Here is an 18121-nt window from a genome sequence, read left to right on the forward strand (position 1 = left end):
TTTTGGTCTTATTTAATACATTTTTAGTTCTTTCCTTTGTTCAATTAGGATCCATGATTCATCAGAGATCCAGGGTTTCTTTTTCCTTTGTTTATAGCCAATTACCTTTTCCCCAGCTGCATTAATCTTATCCCAAGCTTCATCAAGATTTGTGTCCATTTCACTTTCTGGTTGATCTTCTTGTATTTCCAGCAGGGGTGTGAATCAATTCTTTAATTCAAGATGGAACTGTGCTCTTATTTCGCTGTCTTTTAATTTGCTAATATCATATTTACAACTAACTTCATTCATTTGACCTTTCACTCTTAAGATTTTCAATCTAATTTTAGCCAACATAAGGTGGTGGTCACTGCCGACATTTGCTACTCTTTTATTACGAATATCTAATAATGAGAATCTGAATTTTCGGCTAATAGCAAAGTGATCAATTTGATTTTGAGTTCTAAAATCAGTTGACACCCATGATATTTTGTGGCATTCATTGTGTGGAAAAATTGTGCCACCAATTACCAAACCATACCCACCACAAATTTCTAGAAAACAGTTCCATTATCATTTAACACACCTAAACTGTATCTACCCATCACCATTTCGACACCTTGGTTGTCCCCTCCCAAATGAGCATTGAAATCGCCCATAAGCATTATAATTTCACGTTTCTTAATAGTTCTTAAGGTTTTATTTAGCTGTCCATAAAACTTATCTTTTTCCTCTTCATTGGCAACTTCAGTTGGTGTGTAGCATTGTACAATTGAGGACCATTTTTGCAAAACTTGCTAACTGAAAAAACTAAATTTTACAGGAGAGACAAAACACTATAGAAAGCAAGTTTTGCTGTATGTCTCACTTATAGCAGAAAGCAAGTTCTGAAAAAACGATCACACTTTGACACACTACAATGAAGAGAAATAACACAATTTTACTAAGACGCTTTGAACATCATGTAGAGGCCTGCCTTATGTTAACGAATCCATCAAAATCTCAATTTTCCAAATTTTGCAGTTAGCAAGTTTTGTAAAAATGGTCCTCAACTGTAACAGGTCGCACATTTGTTTTTAGTCTAACAGTTAATATCCTACTGGATATTGGCTGCCATTTCAGCAGATTTTTCCTTACTTCTTTGTTTAACAGAATTGCCACTCCTTCTCTGTTGTTTTGATTCGAACAAATGTAACATTTTAAAATTCCTTTGCAAAACGAAAAGTTACAAGGGTCACTCCAAAAATAATGCACAACATTTATTTAAAAATTACATTTGCTATTTTCACAGAATTTAGACACATCCTTTAGGAACAAAATGTCATTTTTCCACATAATCCCCGTCCCTTTCAACTCCTTATGCCACCTTGGAACGAGGGCCTGTATACCTGCACATTAAAGTCTGGATCAATGTCTGAGCCACTCTTTAGCAGCATGCATGAGGGAATCGTCATCTTCAAATCTCGTTCTGTACATTTGTTCAGATCAAATTTCTGAACATTTAAAGGACAAAACTAAAATTCTTTCAATTATTTATTGTCATGATACAGTGCTCTCTTAAACTGACTAGGCATATTGGGAATTAAATCAATGGCTTTCCCAAAACATGCAATGTAAAGTTTAATAAAAGACTTTTTTATTCTCGAAGAGGAAGCAAAAACGAGCAAAATGGTATTTAACTTTTTCATTCGTAATAACTAAAAAATAACTCCTTGAAATTAATGACATTACTTACGATTCATCCTGTATGCAATGATTGCAGGCAACAATATGCTCTGTCTTGTTGCAGTACCTTACACTCCTCCTCACTGTGCGCTGCATGAACGAGTTAAAAGCACTCTAGGGGTGGTGATGGAGGGAGGGTTCACAAAGTCATGAAGTAGAGAAGGTGATTGAGAGAGTGTTAAGGACAAGGTCATTCACGGATCTAAAGATGCATGAATGTAATAACTGAGAATACAACTTGCAGAAATGTTGTCCAGGAGATTAAAATTACAACTTAAACTGCAAAACGTGTGCATTCAAGTTAATCCAGAAAGAATACAAATAAAATTAGTTGTAAAGAAACTGTCTGAAGTTCTATAATGGATATCTAATAAGCAGAATTAATTTATAATAATAATGCTCTTTCATAAAATAAACTTAGAATTTTATTAGAGTAAATCTAAGCACTCATTGCCCAACATCACAAGTAGATTGAGTTGTCTAGGACTGCCCTAGTCCATAAAGTTAACTGGGTGGCATTCATGGCATTATTACTAGGGACCAGATTTTTATGTAATATCAAGGTGTGAAATATGTACATATTTATGTAATAAAAATAAGCTGAATATGTATCAAAATATGTAAAATCATGAAAATATTTAATATCAATATCTGGCAGGTATAGGAAAGTTAAGACTCTCCAGTTGTGATTTAATAGAGCACCCGACATTTTTACCACACACTTGACACATTACTATTTTTCAATCTGTAGTGAAAGCTTCATCCATGGCATTTTATTTTTTGTCGTAAGGTTGAAGATACAGGGGCCATTTTAGTTAGTTAAAAGCAGTAGATAAACTCACTTGCACTTTATACTGTAAGTATTAAAACTAGAGAACTGAGTGAAATGAATGACACAACAGTACTGCAAGCACGGTTTCATTGTATTGGATTAGGAGAAAATAAGAGATGTGGGACATATGCATTTTAGCTGCTCCCTGTAAAAAAAGAAAGTACCTACTAAAATCTCAAACTATAAGCATTTACAAACTGTTGTTTGAAAAGTGACATTCCTGTCTCATTCAGAAGGGTAGGATTATTCCAGCCGAGAACCATACTTAATAATTGCTCAGAAAATCCCATTTCCATATAGGTCTACTAAATTTAAAGTAAAGAGGTCAAGCAATAACCTGAAAAGCTATTTATTTTAATCTTTCAACATCTTTCCAGTTTGTTCCTTCACTTCAGCTTCTTTTCAAAAGTCGGCTACTTTATTGCGATTCATGCCAGACTTGACACGGGTTTTCCCTCAAAGGAGTAGGAAGAGGGTGGGTAAGGTTGCAAATTGCATGGGAACAGCTTGTTAAGATGTGTGCAGAACAATTATAGTTCGAGACAAATCATGTCATCCTCGTCCCACTCCACCGCATGAAGGCAACACTACTTTGAGTGATTTTTACAATACAAGGCAGTTGTATAAGAAAGGTTGCCTTTTGTTCACTCATATTTACAGTGGTGGTATGGGGTGAGTACCCCTATTACTTCCTGGAACTAAGAATGTTATGTTTCGTCCCGAAATATATCCTTTCTTGCATAGGTAAAAAGGCTTTTTAAATCTGTGTATTTCAAATTGTAAACTTCCCCAGCAGAAGTTTTTTTTTTTTTTTCCTTTTAGAGAAGTAAAAATGAATAAAACCTCTAAATATGTAGATTTATGTAATACCAAGCCATAATATGTAAAAATATGTAGTATCAAATTTTAATATATTAATGGTAATTACAAGATTCGCAAAGATTTGTTATTTATATACGGTTAGGTTGAAAGGAATATAATATGTAATTACATAAAAATCCGGTCCCTAATTATTACAATCAGAAAATCACAAAAATACATATTAAATGGAATAGAAACAAAGATAGGCTACATTAAAAAAAACATAAAACAAGAATGAACATGTCAAATATTTAAATAAAACAGAAATATAAATTAAAGAATTTACCCCTGTAAGAGCAAATGCTCGTGGTCGGGAGTTCAAAACCGCACTGTAGATAAGTAGTAAGCAGAAGAAAATAAGTAAACCTCACAGCTTGGAGCTACAAGCCTTTAAATCCTGTATCAGTATTGGAGACCAAATCTACCACACCAATTATTGTAAAGATAGATAAACTGAGGGGAAGGTGAATAGTGTTGGTGGAATGAAAAAGGGAAATGGGAGTATCCCAAGGAAAACCATCTGCAAAGTCTGCCTGTCCACCATACATACGATTAGGCCAGTGATTGAACTTGGACTGCCTAGAGCCTATTTTATAAAACATGACAGGCTGAACAAATACAAATCTACAATTTTTGCCAAATTCCATGCAACTGTTTTGTTTCACTACTTCTGACATGCACAACAGGTTAGAAATTTTATTTGCCAAAAGTAGTTGCACAGACATGAAAATGATTTAATAAGATATTTCAATTTTATTAATACCGATTAAAAAAAAAAAAGGACTGTTGATTATTCAGAATTATGACTATGAACAACTATCGGTTATTTAAGAATCAAAATAATATTGGTTGGTCTTATTACCGGAAAAGATGAACAACGAAAAGATTGCATTGCTAAATTTAATAATAATTACGGAAATGTTGTTAGGAAAGTTTAGTCCTACTCTAACATATTGGAGTCAACCACTGTGGAGTAATGGCTAGCGTTCTTGGCTGTGAAACGAGCAGGCCTGGGTTCAAATCCTAGTTGGGATTTGGTTTTTTCTGAGGTTTTTCCTCAACCACTCGAAGCAGAATTGCTGGATAACTTTCGGCATTGGACCTCGGATTAATTTTGCATTCATTAGTATCATTTCATTAATCATTTTAATAGATTACAGGTTACCAGGAGGACATGGCGTACATGCTTCCAGGATCTGCCTATAGGTAGCATCTGTCTGCAGGAGCTGCTCCAGCGAAGCCACAGGGGCTTTTCAATGGACTGTTGGCGACCGGGGTAGTGTAAGCTCCCTTGACAGATGGCATCTTGGTAAGTCGTGGAATCGACAGTGACATGTTCTTCCAGTTAAGGATTCAGCAGATTCAAGCACATGAATTGCGAACAGATGCCATCGATCTTGAGGAAACTGCAGAACAACACCACAGGAAGGCAGATCAGATCTCCAGTCAGGACTGGATGCTATGGTTGAATCGATTCAGTGACACCTTGCAGTGAATCATGCCCTTGAAGAGTGATCCTAACAGACTTCAACAATCAATCCAATAAGGAGGCTGCAGTGCTTGCCTGTGTGCCCTCCTCTGACGAAAAAAAAAAAAAAAACATACGCTATGGGATGAAGGTACAGAATTCAAAAGAAATTAAGGAATTTACCTAATACATAATATTCAACTTATGTCTTACCAATAACAATTTTGATAATTTACCAGAACATATCACTCCTTTATGCTATATTTTACTTCAAACTGCACAAATTCAAGAAATAACTTATCTTCATTGCATTCAAATAAATTAAGGGCACTGTACTTAATTGTTCGTCAATCACCCATATGAAATCAGTTGTGTATACCAATTTACCAACAGAGTCATTGCCCAGGATGTGCCACAGTAGGCTGGTCTGGACTACTGTGATGAGATGAGATGAGATAATGGAGATTTCTTGGGATGGCAAAGGGGCACAGGAGCTCCTGGAGAAAACCTTTCACCTTTCACTTGCCTAACACAAGTCATAAATCAGGGGTACATTAGGGAATGAATCCAGGTCCATAGGATTATGAATCAGCACTCTAGTCACTGGATTACAGTAGTAGCACCACCAGCAATTTGATATCTCACATCTGAAAGGAATAGCATATTCTGTTCCACAGACTGTATCGTAACAAGATGATGATACAGCCCTACAAAAAATTACAAAAGCAAACTGCAACACGACCTAGGAATAATGCCATGAGAAATGGATTGTTGTGTAGCCTAATAAGTATGTGAAAACATTAAACATTAAAACTCTGTATATTTTTTTTGTACAATGTTTTATATTTTGCATCAAGTTTCAGTAACATTTTCCGTTTGTAGTAAATCAAACATACTAGTTACCATCTGCGCTTCTGCATGTATGACATAATATATGTCTAAAATGCAAGACAGTAGGCCAGTGATGATACAAAGGAGGAGAGATCGGCTGGTGCTATGGATCAGATCCCGGCATACCTCAGTTAGTAAGAGCACTCAGCGCACCAAGCTGAAGATCCTGGGTTAGATTCCTGGTGCCGGAACGAATTTTTCTCCATTAATAAAAATCAGATACAATAGGTTTATGATAACGAAAGTATAACTCTATAGAGTGTACACAGCAGTCCACAAATAAATGTACTCATTGATCACAATTTATTATTCATTAAGTACATTTGTCATACAAATGGTTCAACTATTTACATATATTACAACAAAGTTTTCACACAAAAATTATTTATTTTTTAATGGAGAAGCCCCATTACGTACTGCACGCATTGTATTCTTCACCTGACATAATTAGGAACATTAAATCCAGACGTTTAAGATGGGCAGGGCATGTAGAATGTATGGGCAAATCCAGAAATGTATATGAAGTGTTAGTTGGGAGGTCAGAGGGAAAAAGACCTTTGGGGAGGTGTAGTTGAGAGGATATTAAAATGGATTTGAGGGAGGTGGGATATGATGGTAGGGACTGGATTAATCTTGCTCAGCATAGGAACAGATGGCGGGCTTATATGAAGGCAGTAATGAACCTCCGGGTTCTCTAAAAGTCATAAGTAAGATTTCCATTCTGTAGCAGTTCACAGACAAATGCGTTCATTAATCATAACAATTTATTATAGGGAGTACATTTGTCATAAAAAAAGTTCTATTATTTACGCAAATTAAATACATACTTTCACTATAATTCAGATATTTCTTTTCATTCTTTTGTTCACATCTGCTATCCATGTATTATGAAAGAGTAATGGAACGGAGAAAAATTCTCTCCGGCGCCGGGATTTGAACCCGGGTTTTCAGCTCTACGTGCTGATGCTTTATCCACTAAGCCACACCGGATACAACCCTGGTGTCGGATAGAATCGTCTCACATTAAGCTCCAACTCTTGGGTTCCCTCTAGTGGCCACCCTCTGCACTACGTCATAGATGTCTATGAACGTAGGACCGAAGTCCACACATGTGCTGAGGTGCACTCGTTATGAGTGACTAGTTCGCCGGGATCCGATGGAATAAGCGCCGTCTTAAATCACGAAGTGATTTACGCATATCATATATATTATTTTAATGTACCGAAGTACATAATGATATTTCCATGCAGATATTCTGCGTCATCATATGATGAAAGAGTAATGGAACGGAGAAAAATTCTCTCTGGCGCCGGGATTTGAACCTGGGTTTTCAGCTCTACGTGCTGATGCTTTATCCACTAAGCCACATCGGATACAACCCCGGCATCGGATAGAATCGTCTCACATTAAGCTCCAACTCTTGGGTTCCCTCTAGTGGCCGCCCTCTGCACTACGTCATAGATGTCTATGAACGTAGGACCGAAGTCCACACATGTGCTGAGGTGCACTCGTTATGAGTGACTAGTTGGCCGGGATCCAACGGAATAAGCGCCGTCTTAAATCACGAAGTGATTTACGCAAATCATATATATTATTTTAATGTACCGAAGTACATATGATATTTCCATGCAGATATTCTGCGTCATCATACGATGAAAGAGTAATGGAAGGGAGAAAAATTCTCTCCGGCGCCGGGATTTGAACCCGGGTTTTCAGCTCTACGTGCTGATGCTTTATCCACTAAGCCACACCGGATACAACCCCGGCGTCGGATAGAATCGTCTCAGATTAAGCTCCAACTCTTGGGTTCCCTCTAGTGGCCGCCCTCTGCACTACGTCATAGATGTCTATGAACGTAGGACCGAAGTCCACACATGTGCTGAGGTGCACTGTGGCTTAGTGGATAAAGCATCAGCACGTAGAGCTGAAAACCCGGGTTCAAATCTCGGCGCCAGAGAGAATTTTTCTCCGTTCCATTACTCTTTCATCGTATGATGACGCAGATTATCTGCATGGAAATATCATATGTACTTCGGTACATTAAAATAATATATATGATATGCGTAAATCACTTCGTCATTTAAGACGGCGCTTATTCCGTCGGATCCCGGCCAACTAGTCACTCATAGCGAGTGCACTTCGAATTCATAAGGTAGATCCACTCTGAGAACAGGCTATAATGAAATAAAGTGGAAAATTCTCCATGTGTATCCCTACTTAAAAACATCATGACTCCAGTTTTCCTTCTGTGTTGGATAAGTATTTCTTCTCTTTCCGCCTGATCACATAAACATACTGAAGTTTTATGCAATCTATTTTACACTGCAACACTCTTCAATTCAGTTAGTTTTGATTCGATTCCATTAGATGTGAGCAATGGCAGATGTTTCATTTCATTTTGATTTGGTTCGATTTTGCTAAGTGATCTTTATAGAAAAAATGGTTTTTAAAGAACACAGAGGTTCATTACTCTCTCACATAAGCCCACCATCAGTCCGTATCTTGAGCAAGATTAATCCAATCCATAAGATCATATTCCACCTCTCTCAAATCCATTTTAATATTATCCTACCATCCATGTCTCGACCCCTCAAAGGTCTTTTTCCCTCAGGCCTTGCAACTAACACTCTAAATGCATTTCTAGATTCACCCATATGTGCTACATGCCCTGCCCATCTCAAACGTCTGGATCTAATGTTCCTAATTATGTTACATGAAGAATACAATGCGTGCAATTCTACGTTGTGTAACTTTCTCCATTCTCCTGTAACTTCATCCCTCTTAACCCCAAATATTTTCCTAAGCACTTTTTCTCCAACACTGTTAACTTCTGTTCATCTCTCAAAATAAGCATCCAAGTATCACATATACTGTACAGAACAACCGGTAATATAACTGTTTCTTTGCTGTGGTCAAGCCAAAAATCAGTTCTATTCCGAGGCTTACACTTAAGTTTCATAACAAGTTCTTTTTCACAGTGATAGGGTGGAGGATCACCTCTTATTGGCTTTCCGCAATTGTTTATTTAATATATTCGCAGCTACCCTCTATATTTGCAAACTGTCTCATACAGTAAAAAAAAAGTCACTTGTATTTTTGCTAAACTATCCATCACACAATGAAAGACCAATTGTACTCATGAGAAGTAGTCTCCAGTACAGATGTCATTGCCTTCGATACTAGAAGCAAGCAGAATCCTGCTTACACCCTGCAGTACTGATAACTTACTCTCATGGCCTGTAGTTGCATCCTGTATACTGCATCATGCACCCAAGCTTGCAATGTTAAGCACATATGGATGAAAATCTGGAAATAAAGTACAAAAATTGTTATCAAACCTGCTCCTTTTTTGACACAATGCTAAAACAGACATCAGCAATGTCAGGAAATTAGCAAGTGCTTGTTCCACTGCATTTTGTAAAAGCCCTCGCATTTGGGCTCTTAGGGTGAATTTTGTAGAGAAAACAAAATGAAGTGAAATTTAAAATAATAATATAGGCCTACTTCGCCATTATCTTTGTACAAAATAGCATTCAAATGTCATACAGTGCTGAAGAGTACAGGTCTTTTCCTACTCAATATTTTACTCTCATGTGCACCATTCTCAGAAAAATTAACCCATAGATACTAAGTATGACAAAATTTGAACACAGTAGGAGCAACTGCTGTAACCAAACAAAGAGGTGAAATCAGAGATGCTTGAAAGTGTGTTTCTGTATTATTATGAGATAATATCCACAGAATATGCACATTAAAATATGGGTCCTAACACACAATCCCCCTTTACATTTTACTAATATTGGTTTTATCAATTAAATTTTGACATAGTTGAGAAACACTGAATTTTCGTCACAGGTTTAAAAGAAAAACATAACCTAAAAGTTAAATTATGTTTATTTTTTGGCAGTGTGATGCTAGTGGTCCAGTGGCTATAGCGCTGGACTCATTATCATTTGGACCTGGATTCGATCCTTAGCATACCTCCGATTTATGACTTGTGTCAGGCCATGGTCTGAGTTTTTATCCAGAGCTCTTGTTCTCAATCATCTTCAATCATCATATCATCACAGATGCAGCATAGACTAACCTCCTATTGCGCACCCTGGTCAATGATTGTTGGTAAATTGGTCTACACAACTGGCTTCATATAGGCAAATGATAAACAGTCCAGTACTCGCCATTAGTAAAAAAAAATTGCAGTGTGATAAAATATAAAATAATTATATTATAATTATATGGTTGGACACTTTGAAATGCCACAATGAATACATAACTTGTTGGTTATGTTGCACAAATATGAATTATTTGCTTACAGTGTATATAATATGATGAATGGGACCCTTTTCTCTTTATGGTCGTCCCCTCACAATTTCTCGCAAATATGGTCACACAAGTAAGAATCTTGCATACCCGTGAGTGTCAGTGCATTGGTAGAAATTATGTTGTATAAGTCGAACTTTGGCCATATCAGAAAAGATGATGATGTTGTTGTTGTCCAATGACATGGAGTTCAAGTGATCCCTCTCACTTGCCAATATAGTTGCACTTCTCCAGGTGGTTTTTAATCTGTACCGCATCTAAGTCTTTGAATATCATAATTTACACTTATCAATTGGAGCACATTTTAGCCTATTTTATTTTTCTTCAAGTTTAATTTTAATCTAAAGAACTTAAGACTATGCAATATCGTTTCCACAGATGTCACAAAAGAGAACACTTTTTCTATCATTGCATTGCTAATTGGTAAATTGTAAGCCTGTAAAGTGAATGTAACCAGCTGTTTTAAAACGTGTCTCCTTTGCATTTTTATTTGAATGGCTTTGCTTCAAAATTCTGAGCCATCGAAAGGAATTTGTTCATAGAAAATGCTCCTCTAATCCATTGTGAAAAAAAGCATCCACTGAGTCCACAACAACAGGCTTATCTTCGAGCAGTTCTACAGAAACTTCAGAGATAGGCCTATTTGAACATGTATGACTCAGGCATATAGGCTATAGGGTGACATTTCCTAAAATGCAAGAAATAACTCCACATATTTGTTTCAAAAACAGCTGACATCTTCACCTTATGTTTTCCACAGATTCTTCAGATATTTCCCCACATTGCATTTGTCTTCAACAATGTTTAAAATTCATAGTGTCAAGAAGTAAGTAGACAGAAACAAATCCAGATTTGTCTCAACATATACATTTCATGCGAAAATGATTCGTCTGAGTATGAAAAGCGTAAATGCTTGTATTTCATTTATTACAATGCAATGGTCTGTTTCCTCTTTCTGAAATAGTAGTCTATCAAAATAGGCTAGTATAACTCTTAAAAATGTAAAATATAGTTCATTTGTCACATCAGAATACAGGGAATGAAGTTCTCTTGATAGATTTTTTCACAGTTTGTGGAAGCTAACTAGGAATGAAGTTTCAGTACATGATACTTGCCTATAGGTAAGGCACATGCGACAAATAATTCATTTGCATATAGGCCTATGCATTAGTAAGGGATAGAAGATGCCTTGGAAAAAAGTCTCCTTCTTGGTAGGCTAATTATGGAGATTGACTACTGCGCGTATTTTTAAATAACGACTATTCATTATAGGGCAGTTTTATGAGGTAAAAAGAATGTTTTACTTTTTATTTGTCGGAAGTGAAAATCGTTGAATTTATAAAAGATTTTTTTGTGGAGATGCAGTTGATCGTATATGCAAGGCATAACGAAAGCCTACACTAACCAAACCTAACCTGTCACGGATTCTTATATACAAGGTGTATACGAGGAGTACGAAGGGAACTACCTCAGTGATAGTTTAGCCAAACTCACTTTTTCTCTGCGAACAATAAGGAAATGCACGGAAATATGAATTGTATGTGCTGCCTCTCCCTGCCACCTATGACCTGACTACACCTCTCAGTAGCTCCCACTTTCACAACAACTTTCCACATTTATTTCGGAGCGAAATTGGTCTCTGCAGTCTAATTTTCCTTTTGTTTACAGCACGCACGCACGCACCCACCCACGCACACACACACACACGCACATATATATATATATGTGCGTGTGTGTGTGTGTGCTTGGGTGGGTGCGTGCGTGCGTGCTGTAAACAAAAGGAAAATTAGACTGCAGAGACCAATTTCGCTCCGAAATAAATATATATATATATATATACAGTGGGTGCCAAAAAAAATGTATACTCTCTTTCAATGACTACAACGTTAAGAATTATTATGATACAGAAAAGTTTCAAAGTTAAAAATAATGTGAACCAATGTAGAAACCAGTCATTTATTGAAAGTGTTCAAATTGTTGGTCATTATGGTCCAGGCATAGTTGATAACGCTGACCAATGGAATCCAAAATGTTTCTAATCATTTCGATTGGTAGGCTATTTGGGCACATTCTCTTTCAGTGGCTGCTCTCAACTCATCGATTGTAGCTGGTTTTGTGCTATAAACATTATGCTTGACATGTCCCCACAGAAAAAAAAATCCATCAGAGTCAAATCCGGTAAGCGAGGGGAGTACTCGTTACTACCTCTTCGTCTTATCCATCTGTTCTGCAGGTGGCCGTTAAAATAGGCCCTCATGTCGCATAGTAGTGAGGAAATGCTCCATCCTGCTGGAAGTACCATTCTTCATTCCTAAACATCTCTTCAACGCATGGCATGGCGGATTCCTTTAGCAAGTTGAGGTAAATTGCACCAGTCACGATATCACCAAATAAGAAAGGTCCAATTAAACCAAATGCTGACAAACCACACCATGCTGTGGTAAGTTCACATGGTGTTCCACTGTCACATGAGGATTGTTAGATGCCCAGTAGGTGCAATTGTGACGATTAATTGAGCCATTTAATTTAAACATGGCCTCATCACTCCAAACAATCTTGTATGGAAATTGATTGTCCTACGCATATTTTGCTTGGTACCACCCACAAAATTCAATTCTCCGGTCATGTTCATCTTCAGAGAGCGTGGACTAATATAGGAATAAAACTTTTCCATTGAGCATGCTTCAAAACGCGATGGACACTCGACTTTGAAATTCCTGTCTCACGAGCCGCTTGCTGAGCAGATTTTCTAGGAGATTGCTGAAACCTTTCGATGACTTCTCTTTCTCTTGTGGTGCTGGTGGATGTTCGTGGTCTTCAGGAAATGTTCTTATGGATATTCTGAACAGTTCCTTCATCTTCAAACTTATCTCGCAAACGAGCAATTGTGAGTCGCGTTGGTGAATCTCGTTGAAACTCCATTCTAAACCGTCTTTGCACTTCACTTATGTTCTCAGTCTTCCAGTAGCACTTTAGAATGAATTTTCTTTCCTCAAAGTTTAGTCTGACTTCAGCCATTATTTTAAGCGGTCACACTTGAAAAAATATTAAAAAGTGAGTTAGTTATGAGCTATTAAAGAGTGTATACATTTTTTGGCGCCCTCTGTGTATATATATATATATATATATATATATATATATGTTGTTGTTTTCTAATGCCAGGCATTTGACAATAAAGTCATTTGACCTCTTGCACTCCAATATTTTTCAAAGATATTGTCATGGTTAGCCACTGACACACAGATTTTGAGATGTTCTGAATCCATTTCTTGATTTGAATTGCACAATGGGCAGTTAGGAGACTGATATACAGTATTCCAATTCTATGCAAATGCTTGGCCAAACAGTCATGGCCTGTTGCCAATCTAAATGCAGCTACAGACGATTTGCGTGGTAAATCGGGAATCAACTGTGGATTATGATGCAGAGAGTTCCATTTTTTCCCTTGAGATTGTGTTATGAAATTTTGTTTGTTGAAGTCTAAGTATGTAGATTTAATAAATCTTTTCACAGAGTAATACGTAGATTTAGTAACAGGTCTGTAATAACTCGATTAGAAGCCAAGTAGGCCTATATAACTTTATACCTTAAAGTGGTAATGCAATTGTAAAGAAAAACCAAACCATTAAATTAATATATAGGCCTAGAAATGCGTAGGGAAATTAGAAAACAAAATCATCTTATCGAAAAGCTAAGATCAGACAATACGTAATTTAAACAGTACCAACTCTGCAGTTTTCAGAAACAAAACTAGAAGGAAAAATATGGAAATGAAAACCAACCACCTTGCCAAAATACAAGTAACTGAAAAAGGTAGTTTGAAAGCACATTTTTAATTGAACAAATTCAGTCTTTCGGAAAAGAAATATGTAAATTCCATTAATTTAAAACACACTGAAAATCTGCATAAACCTACCGTTATTTAACATATCATCAATAAATCTCGGTATTTTTCCCAAATCTCAGACAGGCCTAATACTGTATGCTTGCCTATTCATAAATTCAATCAATAATGCACAATTAATCGAACAATTTTCACGATACCTACACGATGGTTAATAGTAGAGGCGTGCTAGCGACGTATATTGTAATGGCACTCCGCAAATTGCAATAGTTGTAGTTAGTAATGAGGTTAGGTTTGTTACCACGAATAATAGATAAGTAGGCAACGTCTCCGTTGCAACATTCTGAACCGCGCTTACCCGATACCAGATTATTATTATTAGCCTATCTTCATTACCGAAATATTGTCATTGTGTAGCCTACTTCTAGTATTTATACGGTAATTAACAGAACACGGATAAATGCAGAATATCGGTCAAAACACCGCTAATTTATTATAGTAGTAATACTCACCGTGTATAGAATTTATAATTGAAAGAACACAGATAAATACGGAATATCGGTCAAAGTACCCTAGTTTATTATAGTAGCAACACTCATTATTATCCATAAATTATGTTTTTATGCTCTCTCAAGACGCTACTTTCCGCTCTTTTCCAAATTGCAGACATTCTGACATTACAGTATTGATGAGTATTGCCAACTCAGCTACCTCAAAACTGACATTATTATAGATCACATTGTAAGTGTCTTCTACAAAATGTCTAATTTTTTAACTTCTGAGTTAATTGGATTGGTCACCACAACCTGTAACTGTTAATGTCGCTGCATATTTGTGCACTGTGATTTTATACATGTCATTTGTTCTTCCTGACACTATTCGATTATATTGTGCAATATTTGGTACTGAAGTCCCCTGCAAACGACTAGGGATATCTTATGCGAAGTTTTACCGTCAGATGGCAGGAGCGTTCCATGCGGTGCAACATCATGTAGGGCTATGTTTTTTCATATGCTACAGTTGATTACGTTTTCCCTCTTGTTGGTTTTCTGTGCGTGTCAAAATTATATTTACAGTTATTTTCTATAACCTAGTATACTTTAATATAATTCAATATTTTCTTACCTCATAATTTAATTTAATTTACAATAAATAATAACGTAAACCTGTATAGTATTGAGCGATTCCCCGTTCGGGAAATCTGCAGTGTGCAGAATATAAATACGAGTAAATTGAATGTTCATGAACCTAAACGAGAACTTTGAGAACAATATGCACAAATAAAAAAATAGGAAATATATCGAAAGTGAATATTGCCCTCTTTAATAAGTAATATTTAAGAACCGTACGCTAAAAACAGGATATGCAGCCACCAATGTGTTTTTTTTATAGGGAAGAGACTATCGAGATTGAATTCCTTGTATTTTTTCTGTAGTTGCAGAAAGCTCAAATGCAATTTTTAATAGGATGATATAATATGATCGCAATAGTATCACGATTATTAGTGTGTTTTGTAGGTTAAGGACATGTAATTTTGAATACTGTGTGGTATGATTTTGAAAATTTAAACTTAAAACATGGCTTTAATAATTAGGGTACAGTACATTAAAAACATTATTCACGAAATGGATTTCACTAGCGATTGTCCTGGATAATAAACATTCCAGTTTATCGAGAGTTTACTGTAGGCGTAAAATTCGGAGACTCCTACAACTACTGCATATAATCTAAGCTAACATAGCTCGCTCTCGAGGTTGCATAATATGTTTTTATAAATTTTTCTTTTTCCTCTTCCAAAATGAAACTATAGTCAACAATTCCTTACTTGAAGTAGTTACTTTTATTTAATAGCTAGCACTTTCGAGGCCCAATTTTATTACTTATATTTTTTAAGGTTTAAAGCATATATTCTGAATACTTCGGGACCTGATTGAAGACAAAAAGCTTTCCCTGGTTTTTACATATAGAAACATAACAAAAATTTGCCGTTTTTAGTTGTTTTTAAGAGTATCTAATATACTAATACACTACCGTACGTATATCCTCAATGTTTATATAGCGAAAAACAAATGCACACGCAAAGCGCATCCCTCATAGTACACGTGCATGGTGCTAGTTCAGGATATCCCTATTGTCATATATTTAAGGTCATAGCACTCTCGTAAGTTCATGTCTTGATATTATCGCCGCGCTCTCATGATTAACACAAGGTTAACATGTCGGCATCATTCAATAACGTGAGGTGTGCTTTTAAAACATAATTTTCCAGACCGATTGTTGCTCTGTAGGTTTTACACTGTGGTTTCACTCTAAGCGTCACGTTGTCACATCTACTTCCTCGATAAGAATAAGCACTATATAGTTTGTTATATTGCTAAATGGCTGTTATTATTATTATTATTACCTTTATTATTATTATTATTATTATTATTATTATTATTATTATTATTATTATTTCATATACGAGTACGTTGACATTCTTAACTCTTAATAATAACTCTTTAATAATAATTTTTGATCACATACCTTAATGATCGTCCTCAGCACAAGACATTGCAACCTCGGTTTTAGTCCACGAGGTGTCATTTAATAATGGAAGCAGCTTATTGGTTGCAATATTGAAATTGAGGCGAGTGATTGGAGCGGCGACATAAGGAATTGAAAATAATAATGCAATTAAATTTCAAAGACCTGCCGAATGTTATGCACGAGGCCGCTCAAAGACCTGCCTAATGTTAACCATGAGAGCGCGGTGATAATACCTGATTTGACGTAAGCTTCATCAACACGATATTATCATTATAAATATTGTAACTGCTTAAAATGTCTATTTTAAGAAATGTAGATTATTTATAAATATATGGTGACAATGAAGCAATGGTGGAATGAGAATGGCAAGAGAAAAAAGAAGCAAGCCTATCGGAAAAAGCCTCTCTCAATCTCTGCAAGCGATCGAATTCTGATCATATCTAATAATTCGTTACCTACTTGAATCAAGATTGCATAATAATAATAATAATAATAATAATAATAATAATAATAATAATAATAATAATGTAAGGAAACAATACAGTTCATCGATTTCGCCATCAATAATAATAATTATTATAATGTTGTATATTATTATTATTATATTATATTATATTATATTATATTATATTATATTATATTATATTATATTATATTATATTTGATTATATTATATAATTAGACCGTCGTGAGACAGCATGGACAGATTCCAGCAAGAGGTTACCACAGGGATAACTTTTTTTTTATGTTTAATATTGGTCGACCAGCAAACTTGCTATACAGACCACTGTTAAATTATGGAATATCACATGCAGAATTTCATGCTGAGGTTGGCTCTAAAGGCTCCTAAAATTAATTTAAATTAATTAATTAAACATTTTTGTGAATTATGTGAACAAAAATATGATGATTTTCTGTGTTAAATTATGAAGAGTCGTCAGTATCACTAAGAAGGATGTCTTGAGGGAGTTTCCTTTTAAGTCGAGATGGCTGACAAGATCTTGCTCCAATGTTATATGTCACAGGTCCAGGAACACCAGGAAGTTTGTTGAAGAAAGATTTTGACATTGAATGGATGTACTGTTCTAGTGGAAGAATTCCCAATTCTTGATGCAGTTGTTGATTTCTTACAAACCAGGGGGCATTTGTTGCAGTACGCAGGAACTTGTTCTGGAGAACTTGTAGGCGATGCATGTGTCTCTTATTTGCAGTCCCCCCACACTGGCGCTGCATAAGTTAAAAGAGGTTGTACAAGCGAGGTGTAGAGTAGCATTGAACAGTCCAATCCAATTTGTGAACGTCTATTAACCAAAGGGTATAATTTTCGAATTTTAGAAGAGGTTAGTGTAACAATGCGAGTTATATGGGCATTCCATGTGAGTTTCGTGTCTAATAATATTCCCAAATATTTGACAGCTTCTTGACTAGAGAGCCATGTAACTTGTTCATTTAGAAGAACCAAAGGAGGTGGATTTTAGCTTCTGTCTTGGTAATGTTGAGTAGTAATCTCCAGTCAGAGAACCATTTAGACAGCTCCGGTAAGGATGTCTGAAGAGTGCTGATTGCAGTATTTAGGTTACTATGAGAATAAAAGAGAACTGTATCGTCAGCATACAGAGCTATGTGTGACGGTTGTAAACATGGAATGTCATATGTGAAGATATTGAAGAGA

At 36.0% G+C, this 18121-nt stretch overlaps 1 long non-coding RNA gene across 3 annotated transcripts in view; it reads right to left on the minus strand.

Moving 5' to 3' along the window:
* The window catches only part of LOC138715344 (uncharacterized), a 78447-nt gene extending 63601 nt beyond the window's left edge, over positions 1 to 14846 (minus strand). Inside the window, exons 1-4 of one of the 3 annotated variants that reach the window (XR_011336244.1) lie at positions 14433 to 14846; positions 8985 to 9062; positions 5769 to 5935; positions 1715 to 4975 (exon numbers count right to left, since the gene is read on the minus strand). This is a non-coding gene — a long non-coding RNA (uncharacterized lncRNA). The remainder of the gene's footprint in view (positions 1 to 1714; positions 4976 to 5768; positions 5936 to 8984; positions 9063 to 14432) is intronic. The other 2 variants (XR_011336245.1, XR_011336246.1) reach the window with 2 other exon arrangements.
* Between the last annotated feature and the right edge of the window lie 3275 nt (positions 14847 to 18121).

Source organism: Periplaneta americana, chromosome 15, assembly GCF_040183065.1.
Source record: "Periplaneta americana isolate PAMFEO1 chromosome 15, P.americana_PAMFEO1_priV1, whole genome shotgun sequence".
Taxonomy (NCBI): Eukaryota; Metazoa; Arthropoda; class Insecta; order Blattodea; family Blattidae; genus Periplaneta; species Periplaneta americana.